The sequence below is a fragment of the Saimiri boliviensis genome, chromosome 2, assembly GCF_048565385.1.
Source record: "Saimiri boliviensis isolate mSaiBol1 chromosome 2, mSaiBol1.pri, whole genome shotgun sequence".
In the NCBI taxonomy this organism is placed as follows: domain Eukaryota; kingdom Metazoa; phylum Chordata; class Mammalia; order Primates; family Cebidae; genus Saimiri; species Saimiri boliviensis.
Window position 1 is genome coordinate 150,409,586 of NC_133450.1, and position 15,617 is coordinate 150,425,202.

Here is a 15,617-nt window from a genome sequence, read left to right on the forward strand (position 1 = left end):
CAATTGTGGAGAAGTTCATATTCTTCCCTTGGGACTGCTGGATGCCAGACAAGTCAGGGTATTTAACTAATCTTCTTAGAATAAGATGGGCAAGAGAAGAAGTGGAAAAATACGGAATAGGAAAGGTCATCCTTGAACTAGGACTGCATTTGAAGGAGTAGTTGAGAATTTCCTGAAAGTTAAAAAGGTTTTGTCAACACAGGTACATATAAACTGCGGGAGAGCCAGGAATGGGAATAGAGTAGTGCCACGTTTTCTGAGATTCCGTTCTGACTCTGAGGCCAGAGAATCGTTTGAGGCCAAGAGTTCAAGACCAACCTGGTCAACATAATGAGGCCCCATCTCCACTAAAAATAAAAAAGTTAGTGTGGTGGTGCACACATGTAGTCCTAGCTACTCAAGAGGCTGAGATGGGAAGATCACTTGAGTCCAGGAGTTCAAGCTTGCAGTGAGCTATGGTCATGCCACTGCACTCTAGCATGGGTGACAGAGAAACTGTCTCTAAAATAAAATTTCAACATAAATTTATCTGAAAAACTGATATGCAATGGCCACTAAGCACATGAAAAGATGCTCAATATCATTAGTCATTAACCAAATACAATTCAAAACCACCAAGATATACCACTTCACATCCCTAGGATGACTATAATTAAACAAACAAACAAACAAACAAAAAACAGGCTGAGCACAGTGGCTCACCTTTAATCTCAGCACTTTGGGAGGCCGAGGCAGGTAGATCACCTGAGACCAGTCTGACCAACATGGGGAAACCCTGTCTCTACCAAAACTACAAAAATTATCTAGGCATGGCGGCGGGTGCCTATAACCCCAGGTACTTGGGAGGCTAAGGCAGGAGAATCACTTGAACCCAGGAGGTAGAGGTTGTAGTGAGCCAAAATTACACCATTGCACTCCAGCCTGAGTGACAAAAGCAAAACTACATCTCAAAAAACAAAAAAACCAACCAACAAACAAAAAAACAACAGACAATAGCAAGTGTTGGTGAGGATGTGAAGTTGAGACTCTAATACTTCAGCTGGAAATGCAAAATGGTGCAGCCATTTTGGAAAATAATCTATAAATCTGACAGGGGTTGAAAGAATTGTGTTCATGGCTCCTTTACTAAATGGTTTAGGCTCACACCTAGCGTAAAGGCTGTGCTAACAAATTGTGAGCTCTCTGAGATGGGCTGCACGTAGTAGCCCCTTGTGGCAGAGGTGGTCCCCAACACTTAGTGGGCACTGACTCGGTGTTTTGGTGTTTTGGGGATTGAATGCTAAGACCCCTATGAGAAGTAACTTCCCTAGATCAGAACCAAGTCTCAGAAAAAGCAGCACAACCCTATTTCCATTTCCAGCTCTGCTGTGGTGTTATGTGTACTTTGTGTTGACAAAACCTTTTTAACTCTCAGGGAATTCTCAAACATGCCTTAAAATATAGTCCGAGTTCAAGAGCAACCTCTCCTGTTCATTACTTTAATACTCCTCCTTCTGCCCATCTCACCCTGAGGAGATTACTTAAATGCCCTGGCTTGTCTGGGTCCAACAGTCCTGGGCAGAACATGACTTTTCCACAATCATAGTTCAGACCTATATATGTAACAGGAGGTTAAAGCTAAAGTTCTGATAGATCTCAAGATAAAATTGTGAATTTCCAATGTGTCGTGCCAAATCACCATGTACAGAGTTTATAAGAAATGAATGAACTTGTCACATGATTCTTACAACCTCACACCACTTTGAGAACAGGAATATACAAGACTCCAGAATAGAGGGGAAAGCATTAGATGCAGAGGCTGTCTTCAAAGAAAGCTGGACTCTTTGCTGCATGCCCTCTTCTGACAAATCCAACATGGCGATGGATTCTTCAGTTGAAAATCTTAGAAGACCCAAGATGTTTCTCTTGGGAGTCCGTGGGTGCTCTGGACTTGGGTCTGACTCCTGCCAGAATATTAATGAGTGAAAAAAAATTTGCTCAACCGCTTTGGTGGCCATGCCAGGAAAGGGATGTAGCTTTCCCTGAAGATGGCAAAAGCTTTCAAAGTTTATTGAGCTCATGGATAAAAAAGTGTTTCCTGTGGGGCAGAGGTGGGCCACACAAGATTCAGAGATGGCAAAGGGTCATCTTGGTTTCTTTCTAATTGAATTGCCATGAAGAGAGCAGGATCCATGGCATTGAAAAGCTGGGGCAAATGCCAGGGACTAGAGAAACCATGAGTCATAGACAGAATAGAGTAACATCTGCTCAGCCTAGCAAACTCAGGAAAGCAGAGTACAGCCAAGGACTTGCAGAAAGCCTACAAAACCACTCTGCAAAAGAAAAAGTCATCTTTAAACATTGCTAGGTCCAGAAAGCAGCATGCTAGCTTTCTATGGTTCTAGTTCAAGCAAGACCTTTTCCTTTCCTTTTCTAATCTTTCTCTCCATCAACTGTAAGACATTCAAAATGGATAGCAAGTTAGAATAGGGGGTTGGGGAGAGGAGAGAGAGAAAGTTATTTGGCTATTGACCCTCAGTATCATTTCTGCCCTTCTTCCATGCTGAAATTCTGCAAACCACATTCTGCAGATCCCCTTGCTAGGAGTCTGGAGGGAGGATCTGTCAACTGAGGCATTGGTGGAACATGGAAAAGGGAAAGAAGCTAGTTTTTTCCTCCTCTAGCAATGCTGGCAACAGCAGCAGCAACAGCAATGGACAACTCCAGGCTTTGGTGTTAACTACGACCTTGAGCAGCATGGGTAGCGGTTTTGGCAATACCGCTGGGAGAGCAGCCTTCTGGATTTCTGCTCAGCAGAACCAGCAGGTCCCACAGCAGCAGAGTCCCATCTCTAGCAGTTGAGCAGCAACTGTGGGGTTACGAGCTCCAGCTCACAGCTTCCTCATCACTTTCCTTCTTTTGCTCCTTCAGCCTTTTCCCTTTGGAGCCAACGTGCTGCATTAAATCCCTCTCTATTGACATGTCTACAGCAGTGTCTATTTTTCTGACCAGACAATGTATGATATACTTCTTTTTTTTTTTAGACAAAGTTTCACCCTGTTGCCCAGGCTGGAGTGCAATGGGGTGACCTTCACCTCCAGGATTCAAGCGATTCTCCTGCCTCAGCCTCCTGAGTAGCTGCGATTACAGGCATGGCATTCACCACCATGCCTACCTGGCTAATTTTTTGTATTTTTAATAGAGACAGGGTTTGGTTGCCCAGGCTGCAGTGTAATGGGGTGACCTCTACCTCCAGGGTTCAAGCGATTCTCCTGCCTCAGCCTCCTGAGTAGCTAGGATTACAGGCATGCACCACTATGCCTGCCTGGCTAATTTTTTTAATATTTTTAGTAGAGACAGGGTTTCACCATGTTGGCCAGGCTGGTCTCAAACTCCTGATCTCGTGATCTGCCTACCTCAACCTCCAAAAGTGCTGGGATTACAGGAGTGAGCCACTGCACCTGGCCCACTTCCTTTTTAGATTATAAGTTTCAGCCTAAAGCAGGACCAGATGATATCTGGGGAAAAGCAAAGTTGAATCAAGTCCAACATTTAAATTTGTTTTGGAGTAGATATTCTAATTTCTGAACACCTGTTTGTTTGCCTTGTAAAGTGACAGTAGGTCTCAATGTTGCATAAGAGTGAGATGTGAAGTCATAAGCCTACCAAGGGCTAGGAAGATCACCTTTATGGAATAACTTTATAGTAATAGTAGGAGGCTACAATAAAACTGTGTTTTGATTGTGTCATGAGCCATGTTTGTATAACAAACTGCTTATATATGTAGACATGTGTGTTGGAGAAGTGGTCTGTCTTAATGACCAAAACGAGAGAGCAGAGTCTAAGACTGTGTAGTCACCAGGCTCCAAGGCGGCCCCCAATGGCCTCTTTCTATTCATGAGCTTGTAAAATGCCCTCCCACATTGAATTGGGCTGACTTGTGTAATTCATAGGATATTCTGGGGGGAAAAAAAAGACACTGCAGCTTCTGCCTTGCTCTCTGGTGGATCCCTGGCTCTAAAGTTCAGCTGCCTCATCACGAAGACTTTCAAGTAGCTCATGGAGATGTCCCCTTGATAACAAAGTGAGGCCTCCTGCCAATAGCCATGTGAGTGAGATCCTCCAGCTTCTGTAAAGACAATGACAGCCTTGGCAGACATCTTAAAGAGATCTCAAACCAAAATCACCCAGCTAAGTTGCCCTTGGATTCTTATTCCACAGATAGTATGTGAGATAATAAATGATTGTTGTTTTAGGTCTCTGAGTTTTGAGCTAATTTGTTACACAGAGGTAGTTAACTAATACAGGATAAGAGAGGCGTTGGTTCTAGGTACAGGAGACAGAGCAGTGAGCACAAAGACTAGGTCCTGGCCCTGTCACATGGTGGCTATTGATTCAATTCACATCCACACAAACTGGTAAAGTGAGTGTGCCTGGTAAGCCCTATGGGACAGCCTGCCACAAGTGATAATGTCAAGTGGAGACCTTGATGTACTCTAGACAAATAGAGAATTGGATCAAGTTTGTATTGGAGACTATCTTTAGAGTCCTTCTACGACTTTGTAATTCCCCCCAGACTTTCATGAGACATTTCAACTTACCCTCTCCTGGTGTACTGCTACCCCTCCTTTCTTTATCTAGCTTGACAAACCACTTCACATCAATACACTTTAAGAGTTGGCTATGAGCAAGGCCCTCAAAAATCAACAAAACACTCTTCTCCTGAAAGAGCCTTCCATTTATAGACTACTTTGTGTTGGGAATATACTGCATTTGCCTCTAATCTCAAAGGTAGAGGTTAACTGTAGTCTGTTTCAGTGGGACCTGAGATTCTGCATTTCCAGGAAGCTCTCGGGTGATGTTGCTCCTCCTGGTCCTTAGACCACACTATGAGTACAGAGAACTAAGGAACTCTGCAGGTGTAGTGATAAAAGATAGAACAGGGTACCTAACAAATGCATGCACTCTCAGGATCAAAGAAATTCAGTGACTCAGATCAAACCACGTGTATAGATTCTGGTTCAACTTAGGTCCAAGATCTGTCCCAGCCACCATGACTGAAACCTGTAGGATGTCTTGATCTTGTGTGTCCCTTGCCTGGGAGGCTTTCACAGAGGAATAGGCAGGATAACAAGGGCGGGGGGGGGGGGGGAGTTCCATTTTGTTCAGTACATAGATTAAATATTCTAGGTTGGAAAAGACTTTCAAAGTCTTCTTCAGTCACCTAACCTGTGGTTGAATCACCCCCATGTCATCCCTACCAAGTCACTGTCCAAGCTGTGTTCAGATACTTCCATTGATGATAAGCTCACCACTTCCCAAGACAGTCCATTTTTTGTTTGGGCAGTTGTGATAGCAGGAAATTCTACAGAATAAAACACATTTTTTTGTCTTCGAGTTTCCAATGACTTTTGAATGTTAGAATCATTTAAAACAAATCTGTAGGTCTTTATATATTTAAAGAGGGTTCCCTAATTTGTATCAAATTTTCCTTTCTACAGGTTAAACATCACTGGTTTCTTTACCTGGTGCTGCTTTGTCATGTAGCTTGGTCTCAGACGATTCTTAGATTGTCCCACTGAACATATCCCAGTGTTTCCATCTGAAAGAAGAGACTCTAGATGAAGTGGGCAGAAAACCAAACTTTAAAGGCAATTTTCTAACCATAATGAGAAACATGGGTTTAAAATTCAGAATACTGAGTTCTAGAGGTTTCTAGCCACACTGGGTGAGGGCCTTGCTTACTCTACACTCCTGTGAAGTACACTTAGCTTTAGGCCCCTTTTTACCTGAAATAGGCAGGTGCAGGTGGTCTCTTCTCTCAGGTCACTGTTTCTCAAAGCCATGTCCTCAGAACACGTGGATTAGAATCACCTGGGATCCTTTTTTTAGATAGAAATGCTGATTCATGAGTCTCGGCTTGGTCCTACGAAATCACCAGCTTTTGTGGTAGGGACAGCCGAAGCTACATCTAAACAAACTGTCCAGGAGGTTCTGCTGAATGTGAAGGGGAGAACCACGGCCCCAGCCTGTAGTTGGGTCTCTACTTGTCTTGCTCTTCATTGCACCAAATGAACGGGAGTAATAGGAAAGTTCAACAAAGAAAAACGTCAAATGCTTCGGGAATTCTTTTTTTTTTTTTTTTTTTTTTTAAGCCAAAAAAGCTAGTTTTTTTCTTTAATGTGTAAAGCTGTGCCACAAACTTCTAGCGGGTGCCAAGAGTCACCTGCCACACTCGCGCGCCCTATGCTTCAGCCCTAACCGCTACTGGTTCTGTGCCGCCACAGGCCCCGGCATCAAGATTTGGGATTTAGAGGGGAAGATCACCGTAGACGAGCTGAAGCAGGAAGTTATCAGCACCAGCAGCAAGGCAGAACCACCCCAGGGCACCTCCCTGGCCCGGTCTGCTGGTGGCCAGACTCTGCTGGCTACACAGACAACCTGGTGCGAGTGTGGCAGGTGACCCTTGGCACCCGCTAGAAGTTTGTGGCACAGCTTTACACATTAAAGAAAAAAACTAGCTTCTTCGACTTTTTTTTTTTTTTAAAGTGCTCGCTTCGGCAGCACGTATACTAAAATTGGAACGCTACAGAGAAGATTAGCATGGCCCCTGCGCAAGGATGACACGCTTCAGGAATTCTAAGAGGGAGAGCGAGGAAGAGCAAAAAGAAGGAGAACAAAAAGGAGGAGGAAAAGAAAGGAAAACTTGCCTTCCTTGCCTCAGAACCCGGGACTCCCCTTCCGCAGTCCTGTGACTCCCGCGGGTACTTGTGTTTGACGTCAGCGCCCGCGGCCGGTGGGGGCTGGAGCAAAGGACCTCGCGCTCCCTCTAGAGGCCGATAGTAATAAGGGCGGCCGGTGGGGGCTGGAGCAAAGGACCTCGCGCTCCCCCTAGAGGCCGATAGTAATAAGGGCGGCAAGAGCGGAGGCGTAATTGAAAGTGAGGGAAAAAGAGGGGCCTGTTAACTCACTCACTTGGTATCATTCACTGTATAGCCTTCTAGCGCATCGGTTCTCAAAGTGTGGCCTGGGGAACCCAAAGAGGGGGCCATAAAATCAAAACTCTTTTCATGATAATACGAACATTTGCCTTTTTTATGCTCATCACGAATATACAGAGATTTCTGGAGGCCACACAACATGTTGAACTCTCAGTAGATGGAATATAGAAGCATCTATGAGAAGCTGATTTTCTTTTTAATTAAACCATACATTAAAGTTATTTAAAAACAATATGGCCAGACACGGTGGCTTACACCTGTAATCCCAGCACTTTGGGGGGCCGAGGTAGGTGGATCACCTGAGGTCAGGAGTTTCAGACCAGCCTGACCAACATGTAATCAGACAAAACGTTTTTCTCTTGCCATAGATGTTGGGTTTATTCATACACCACTGCTTCACCAGATGGGAAAAAGGAGTCTAGATTAAAATGCCACCTAGATGAGGGTTTGAGCAGTTCGGGAGACATAAAGTAATTCCATTGCTACATAAAGTAATGGAATTACTTTATGTAGTAATGGAAGACACAATGCATTTTATGATATCCTGTGTCTACACAGACAGATCTCAAATATAGGCATCAAACCAAAGAAACAGGCAGAATGCACTTCTGGTTCCAAAGAGTCCAGTTGAAAGCTAAGGATGTGGGTTAGGGAGGGGGATTGAGGCCCATCAGGAAACACAGCTGGGTGTGAGGGTCACAGGCGAATTTTTATAGCCTCCAGCTTCTCTCAGAGGATCGATTCTTAGCATGACAAGCAGGTGCCAGGGGAGGAGGAAATATAGCTAAGTCCTTGGTCTTCAAATGGGTCCAGAGGTACAAAAGTGAAAGGGGTGATGATCAGTCAACAGCTCTCAAGCTGAAAGAACTCTCAAGCTTTCAGATAACCTGCTGCCCTGAAGTTTTGAAAAAACTTAAATGTTGCATTAGGTTTTTCTACTCAGATATTATGTTCAGTGTTCCTGACAGAACTGAGCCCACACTGTCCATGGCAGTAACCTTGATAATATATCCTTCCTTATATTGATTTTCTCCTTCCCTGCTCATTCTTCCAGTTCTCTTTCTCCTATTTCCCAGGATTGCCTCCCATGTTCTACACTCAAGTTCTTTTCTCAGGCTCTGTTTTTAGGGAGAAGCCAAACTAACACAAATGTCCTGAGAAGCATGCCTTTTTAAACAGATTCAGATGATGTCCCATTAAAAGCATATTAAGCAAGGAGTTTAAAGTTAGAGAACAAGTTCATTCCCATAAGGTTTTGTTGCTGCTGTTGTTTTTTCTGGCCACCAAAAAAAAAAAAATTTAGAGATTCCTGAACGCTCTACCCAAATTGATGTGCATGACTCAGTTTAATTTTGTTAGTTTTTGTTACAATTTTCTTTTTGTTTTTTTAGAGTCAGGGTCTCACTATGTTGTCCAGCTGGTCATAAACTCCTAAGTGCAAGTGATCCTCCCACCTCAACCTCCCGAGTCACTGGGATTTCAGGCACGGGTCACTTAACTTGTCTTTTATTGGCAATTTTCAACCATAAGTTTTTCCCATCTGCAGATTCTGACCTTGGAAGTTTATTGTTAATAAAATTTCCCCCAACTTCAAGGGCAGCTTCTCTGACAACTGGGCTTTTGGCCAGCATGGCCTGTCTAGTCATCCTGGAGTACATTATGACCAGAAACCAGAAATAATCAAGTTTGTAAAGAAAACTTTCTAAAGAAAGACTCTATTTCTTGGCTCTTTTCTTGGGCCACTATAAAATCTTTCTTTGACTTTTAGCCAAGTCAGGAATATTCTCTTGGTGTCTTTGGTATCCCAGTTTTGGTCTCTGTAAAATATTACTGAACATAAAGATTTCCAGGGGAAGCTTTCAGAAAAATCATATTACGATATTCATATCTGGCCCTACTTAAAAGCTGGATTGCATTGAGTAAAGTGAGCACAGATACTTTCCAATAGTCGGTGTCCAAGTTCTCACTAAGCTGACTTGAAATCCGTCATTGGGGGTGCACAATGTATTTTCCCTTAGAAACAGTTATTCCTGGGGTGACGGATTCATTGTGATTTGCTTGAGCCCCCTTCCCAGTTTTGGTACTAAAATTTCCATGTTCCCAAATACCCTGAGCCCTGGGAAACCAGGACAGTTGATGGCACTACATTTTTCTGATGATTATGTTTCTAGATTCACTCACAGAAGCCTAATTAACCCTTGATATAGCTGAAATTTAGTCCTGGATCATGGTTAAGATAAGGTAGGTACTGTGGTAAGTTTGTGAATTTCAGGACTGATTAAGAAAAAGATGAAATGGCAATATTGCACAAGAAGGTTATTCGACAGTGCTGTGATGGGGTTGCATAAGAAAGGAAGGAAGTTCCTCCTAGAAGACTGCTGTGGGCATGAAGCCACCACCCGGAAGGGAAGAGGGCAAGGGAGCTCTGAGTGGCAAGGGAAATGGGAGAGAGGGTACATGTGTCTAGGCAATGTCACTCAGCAGCAAGGTGGAGAGTCTCTGTTTCAGAGAGTTCTGAAGAGTAGCAGCTCTGGTGGGGTTTTTAGTAGCTAAGTAGGTTTTACCTTATATATGGCTAGCAGGTATTGGGTGCAGTTTTGTGGGTGTGTAAAGAAGTCAGGCTCTAATTGTCTAAAAATAGGCTAATTGGGGCTATATTTAAAGCAATATGTGTAAAAACTTGAATTGGTGCTGGAGGGCTTTGAGTTCCTGGTCCTAGCCTGCTGTGAAGAGGTGAACACTTGAGGACCGAGAAACAGGGCCTGTCTTTAACCCATTTACATCACAAATGCATTCAGATTCCTTTTTGCCCAGCAAGGTGATCCTTAGAGTGCCCTTCCAAACCTGAGATTCTTGATTTCCAAGCCTTGACTCTTAACATCTGTCATGGGACCATTACAACATCATCTGCCCAATTTCCCTGCTGATAATTTCACCTGACTATGTGATCCTGGAAGAGGGGATAATGCCCATTAACTTGTAGTTGGTTTATATAAGCTAGAGTAAGCTGTATGATTTGAATCATGTATGTGTCCATAGGAATCTAAACTAATTGGCCAGCTGTAAGCAGTGTTGTTGAATTTCGTACTTGGTGAATATGCAAAATGGTTTGAATTACATTCAAACTTCCTAAGTTAAATTTAATATGTTCATGGACATTCATTATTTTCTCGTATTTACACAAGTTAGAAATACCTTTCCAATGGACAAATCTTTGCATTTTATCTTCTAAGGAGCTGAAGTGATTCAAGCAAGACATTTGGAATTTCATAATTTTGTGTTTTTTTCCTTGTGAAATTGTCCTCAGGACATTAAATAAGTGATATTTGTTTGCATTGAAAATATAATTTTATTTATGACATCTATTAGAGAATTTGGTTTAAATCTAGGAAATTATTTTCTTCACATAAGACAAAATATGTCCAGTTTCTTGCTATAAAAATAATTATCTATGTTTTTGTACATTTAAAACCATGAATTTCTATTTCGCTAGTTGTCCAAATAAAGTTAACTAATGCTTTTCTCTGCCCTTGGGCCTTTTGGAGGGAGACTTTGGTCGTTCCACTGTGGTTCATTCAAGCTTTGGCCACTAGGTGGAGCACTGGTTAAACATTGGCTCCACCTCCCCGGCCTGCTTGCACCTGAAAAAAACGCCAATTTTGAAATGTTATCAAAAGGCCAATTTCATTCACTTTAAAATAATTGCATTCAGCCGGGCGCGGTGGCTCAAGCCTGTAATCCCAGCACTTTGGGAGGCCGAGGCGGGTGGATCACGAGGTCGAGAGATCGAGACCATCCTGGTCAACATGGTGAAACCCCGTCTCTACCAAAAATACAAAAAATTAGCTGGGCATGGTGGTGCGTGCCTGTAATCCCAGCTACTCAGGAGGCTGAGGCAGGAGAATTGCCTGACCCCAGGAGGCGGAGGTTGCGGTGAGCCGAGATCGCGCCATTGCACTCCAGCCTGGGTAACAAGGGCGAAACTCCGTCTCAAAATAATAATAATAATAATAATAATAATAATAATAATAATTGCATTCATTCTAGCATTTGTCTCATATATATATATGTGATAAATAATTTTCTATGCTGTCCTGTAGGAAAATAGTCCACTTATCAATAAAATGAACTCCTCATCAAGGGAGCTGTACAAGCAGACTCACAGACAAGTTGGAAACAGGATAACGTTTTCACTCTAAATACTTTCATGTGTAGTATTTTCTGAAAACAAGGACATTGTCTTACAAAACCAGAGTGCAATGATCAATACCGTTATCTTACCCAGGGGCTGGCATATTTTGGCTTGAGACTCAGTCAAATCCAGCCCACCATCTGTTTTTGCAGGGACCCCTAGATAAAAATGCTATTAGATAGTTAAGCGCTTCTTTCGTTTTTTGTTTTGTTTTGTTTTGTTTTGTTTTGTTTTTTTGAGACGGTGTCTCTCTCTGTCACCCAGGCTGGAGTACAATGGCTTGATCTCAGCTCACTGCAACCTCCACCTCCTGGGTTCAAATGATGCCTCAGCCTCCTGAGTAGCTGGGATTACAAGCATGTGACACCATGCCCGACTAATTTTTGCATTTTTAGTGGAGATGGGGTTTCATCACGTTGGCCAGGCTGATCTTGAACTCCTGACCTCAAGGGATCCACTGGCCTCAGCCTCCCAATGTGCTGGGATTACAGGCATGAGCCACCACGCCCGGCCAGTTAAGCACTATGTAACACATGAAAGTTATATGATATTCATGTTTCAGTGTTCATATACTAGACTTATCAGAACTCAGCATGCTCATTTGTTGACACGTTTGTGCCTGCTTTTGTGCTGCACATGCAGAATTTGTGCTTGTGACAGAGAACTGCTGAGGTTCTCTCACTGTTTGGTCTACAGAGCCTAAAATATTTCCTCTCTGGTCCTTTACAAAGAAAAGATCTAATCTACAAACATTATTCTTATCTTTACAATTGTCCCACTAATGTCCTTTATTTGGCCTGGAATCCAACCTAGTTATTTAATTTCTGTGGACCTCGGTTTTTTTTGTGCAGTTAACATAGTAATAGTTCTTTCCCATTTAATTTTTGTGAAAATTTAATGAGTTGATTCAATAAATCTTTTGGAACGATGTCTGGCCTGTAGAATAACCACCACACTAAGTGTTGGCAATTGTTACTACTTCAATCTTAGTTTTACTTTTCATTTTTAAAAATTCATATATTTGGGCCAGGCACAGTGGCTCACACATATAATCCCAGCACTTTGGGAGTCCAAGGCAGGCAGATAACAGGGTCAGGAGATTGAGACCATCCTGGCTAACACGGTGAACTCCATATCTACTACAAACACAAAAAATTAGCTGGGCATGGCGACAGACACCTATAGTCCCAGCTACTCAGGAGGCTGAGGCAGGAGAATCACTTGAACCCAGGAGGTGGAGGTTGCAGTGACCAGGCTCAGCGGCTCATGCCTGTAACCCCAGCACTTTGAGAGACTGAGGCAGGAGGATCACTTGAGCACAGGAATGTGACAGTAACCTGGGCAACAGAGCAAGATCTCATTTCTACAAAAAAATGAAAAAAGAGAAACAATTATGTGGGCATAGTGACATATGTCTGTAATCCTAGCTAGTCAGGAGGCTGAGATGGAAGGATTGCTTGAGCACAGGAGGTTGAGGCTGCAGTGAACCATGATTGCACCACTGCATTCCAGCCTGGGCAACAGAGTAAGACCCTGCCTCAAAAAATAAATAAAAGAATATATTGTATTTTTAAAATTAAGCAATACATACATTCAGCATAAAAGTTAAATGGTACACATACAAAAGAGAATGCTGTGAAATGTAAGTTTCTCTGCTACTCTCTCCAAAGGCTACTGCTTTGGGAAATTTTAAACAGCTACATAGTACTACACAGTATTTAAAAAAAAAAAAAACTTTTAAAAATCAATTATTATTATTTTTTTGTTCCAAAAATCAATTATTATTATTGTTTTTGAATACAAAGTCTCCTGCTGTCACTCAGGCTGGCATGCAATGAAACGATCTTAGCTGACTGTAAACTCTACTTCCTAGGTTCAAGCAATTCTCCTACCTCAGCCCCTCAAGTAGCTGGAATTACAGGCATGCACCACCACACCCAGCTAATTTTTGTATTTTTAGTAGAGATGGAGTTTCACCACATTGACCAGGCTGGTCTTGAACACTTGACCTCAAGTGATCCACCCGCCTTGGCTTCCCAAAGTGCTCGGATTACAGGCATGAGCCACGTGCCCAGCCACTATATAGTATTTAACCAGTGCCTTGTTGGCGTACTTGTAGGTTGCTCCCAATCTTTTGCTATTACAGTTACAAAAATATTCTTGTGTTTGTATTTAGAGTAAATTCCTCAGTGTGGAAATCTAGGGTCAAAGTGATATGGAAGTGCTGGGAAGGAAAGAGCATGTCTCTTTAAATTATATGAAACGGGGGAAGAAAAATGCTGGGTAGAGGAGGGCATGGTCCCTGGTTAGGGCTCCACCTCCATCAACCTAGGTAAGGACAGACATTTTCTGCCCAAATGTTGCATTTCCCAGGACCACTCTGGCCTGTCATGCCCCCATCCTCTACCTATAAAAACCTGAGACCCTAGCAAGACGGGCCACACAAGCTGCTGGACATTGAGAGGAGCACATCAGCAGAGGAACACAGGGTGACTGGGTGTCGAGAGGAATGCACCAACAGTCACCAGCAAAACAACACGAAGTTTGGCTGGGGCAGTTGGAGGAGAGCCCAGGCTGCTGAGCAGGCCGACTCTAGGGAAAACCTTCCCACTGTGTCCCTTTCTTACTTCCCCCAAGCTACCTCCACTCAATAAAACCTGGCACTCATTCTCCAAGCCCAGGTGTGATACAATTCTTACTGTACACCAAGACAAGAACCCAGGATACAGAAAGCCCATTGTCCTTGTGACAAGATAGAGGGTCTAATTGAGCTGGTTAATACAAGCCATCGATAGATGGTGAAACTAAAAGAGCATCCTGTAACACATACCCACTGGGACTTCTGGAGCTGTAAACATTCATCCCTAGACACTGCGGTGGGGTTGGAGCCCCAAGGCCTGCCCAACTGTATGCTCTCCTAGAGGTTTGAGGAGCAGGGCACTGAAGAAGTGAGCCACACCCCAATTACATGCCCTGCAAGGTGGACAAGGCAACTTTTCCCATTTCTACTGGGGGGCTCGTCCAGGCCATGACTATCTTTATTTTCGAGAGTTGTTATCGGATTTCCCTTTGATTGTTCCAATTTACGATTCTCTTCATTAGCTTCCACACCTGGTCACACCTGGTCCTTGTCATACCCAGGATGGCTCTCCTCACTATACCTACTCCCTGACCATACCAAGGTATTTGTCGATAATACAGATTCTTGGGCCCCAGGCCAGACCTACTGAATCAGAATGTATAGGGAGAAGGTCCTGGAAACCTTCATTTTGAACCAACACCCATGGTGACTCTTACAAAGAGTGGATTCATCTACTTCATCCTTATCTTACTTTTTTAGAAGTCAAGTCTTTATGATGAGCTGCTATTGCTCATGCTGAATGCTCTACTTGTAATACCTTTTGAGTTTTCCCACGGAAAATAAATTCCTATTCTTCTTCCAAGCTTAGATGTCACTTCTTCTGTGAAAGATTCACCACCACAGTCAGCCATGTACCTAACACAGTAATCTCTGGGCGCCATATACCTAACACAACCCAGTTTCCCCCTCAAGCACCGTTAGCGCTCTATACATCTGTCACAAACTTAATATATTGTCTATGTATTCCCTCTCACCTACCATCCCAGACTGTGAGTTCTTCAAAAGGATGAACATTATTTCTAACCCTCAGAATGGACCTGTACCTAGTATCTAGTATGCATTTGATGAAATGTTGCTTAAATAAATGTTGATTAAAATTTACCAACTTCATGATTAGTAAATTAAACATGATTTAATAGGCCATCGTTTTACGTTTTCTGCATGTAAAGATTTTTATCTTTAAAAAAACCAACTATTTTTAAGTATGAAATTTACCAAGACATAAAAAGCATAACAGCCAAGTACATTTCAGATAACTGATTAATTACAATTTCTTTTGTGTTAAATTTTGTCATGTTAAATGGTCTACAGTACTACAAACATTAAATGAATATTTTATATGCATTTATACTGACTTCTTATTTAATCAGGGCAATAATTTTCCAGGGAATGCAAAGATTTTGTTTGAGTCTCATCATGAGTTTTCCCCATAAGTTACAATAAATAGTACATCCATAAGAGACTGCAAAATTGTCCTGGATGACATAAAAAGCCTATTTCCCAGCTTTAATAAATACATAAACAACTAAATCCCATAGCTTCTCTTTTACCCTCGTATTTCTGAGTCACTACCATGAGATTTTACGGGATGGATAGCACGCCATTGCATTATGCCAGGACATGTTTATGATGCTGGAGGGTTTGTTGTAGTTATTATAAATTAGTCCAAAATACATAAGTTGCCAAGCCCGATTCATCTTTCATAGTTCTGCAAAGAAAGTGTTAATGAATTGAAAGAAGTTCAATACTTCTATTTTTGAGCCCCTTAATTTATCCTTTTGAAGTAGGAGACAGGCAGGATTTG

At 42.5% G+C, this 15,617-nt stretch overlaps 1 long non-coding RNA gene and 1 pseudogene across 3 annotated transcripts in view; one reads left to right on the forward strand and one right to left on the reverse strand.

Moving 5' to 3' along the window:
* Positions 1 to 6,794, reverse strand: part of LOC120360713 (uncharacterized) — a 39,718-nt gene extending 32,924 nt beyond the window's left edge. For all 3 annotated transcript variants that reach the window (XR_012516559.1, XR_012516560.1, XR_012516558.1), the window contains exons 1-2: positions 6,690 to 6,794; positions 5,505 to 5,581 (exon numbers count right to left, since the gene is read on the reverse strand). This is a non-coding gene — a long non-coding RNA (uncharacterized LOC120360713). The remainder of the gene's footprint in view (positions 1 to 5,504; positions 5,582 to 6,689) is intronic.
* LOC120360725 (U6 spliceosomal RNA) lies at positions 6,528 to 6,620 on the forward strand (annotated as a pseudogene).
* Positions 6,795 to 15,617: the final 8,823 nt, after the last annotated feature.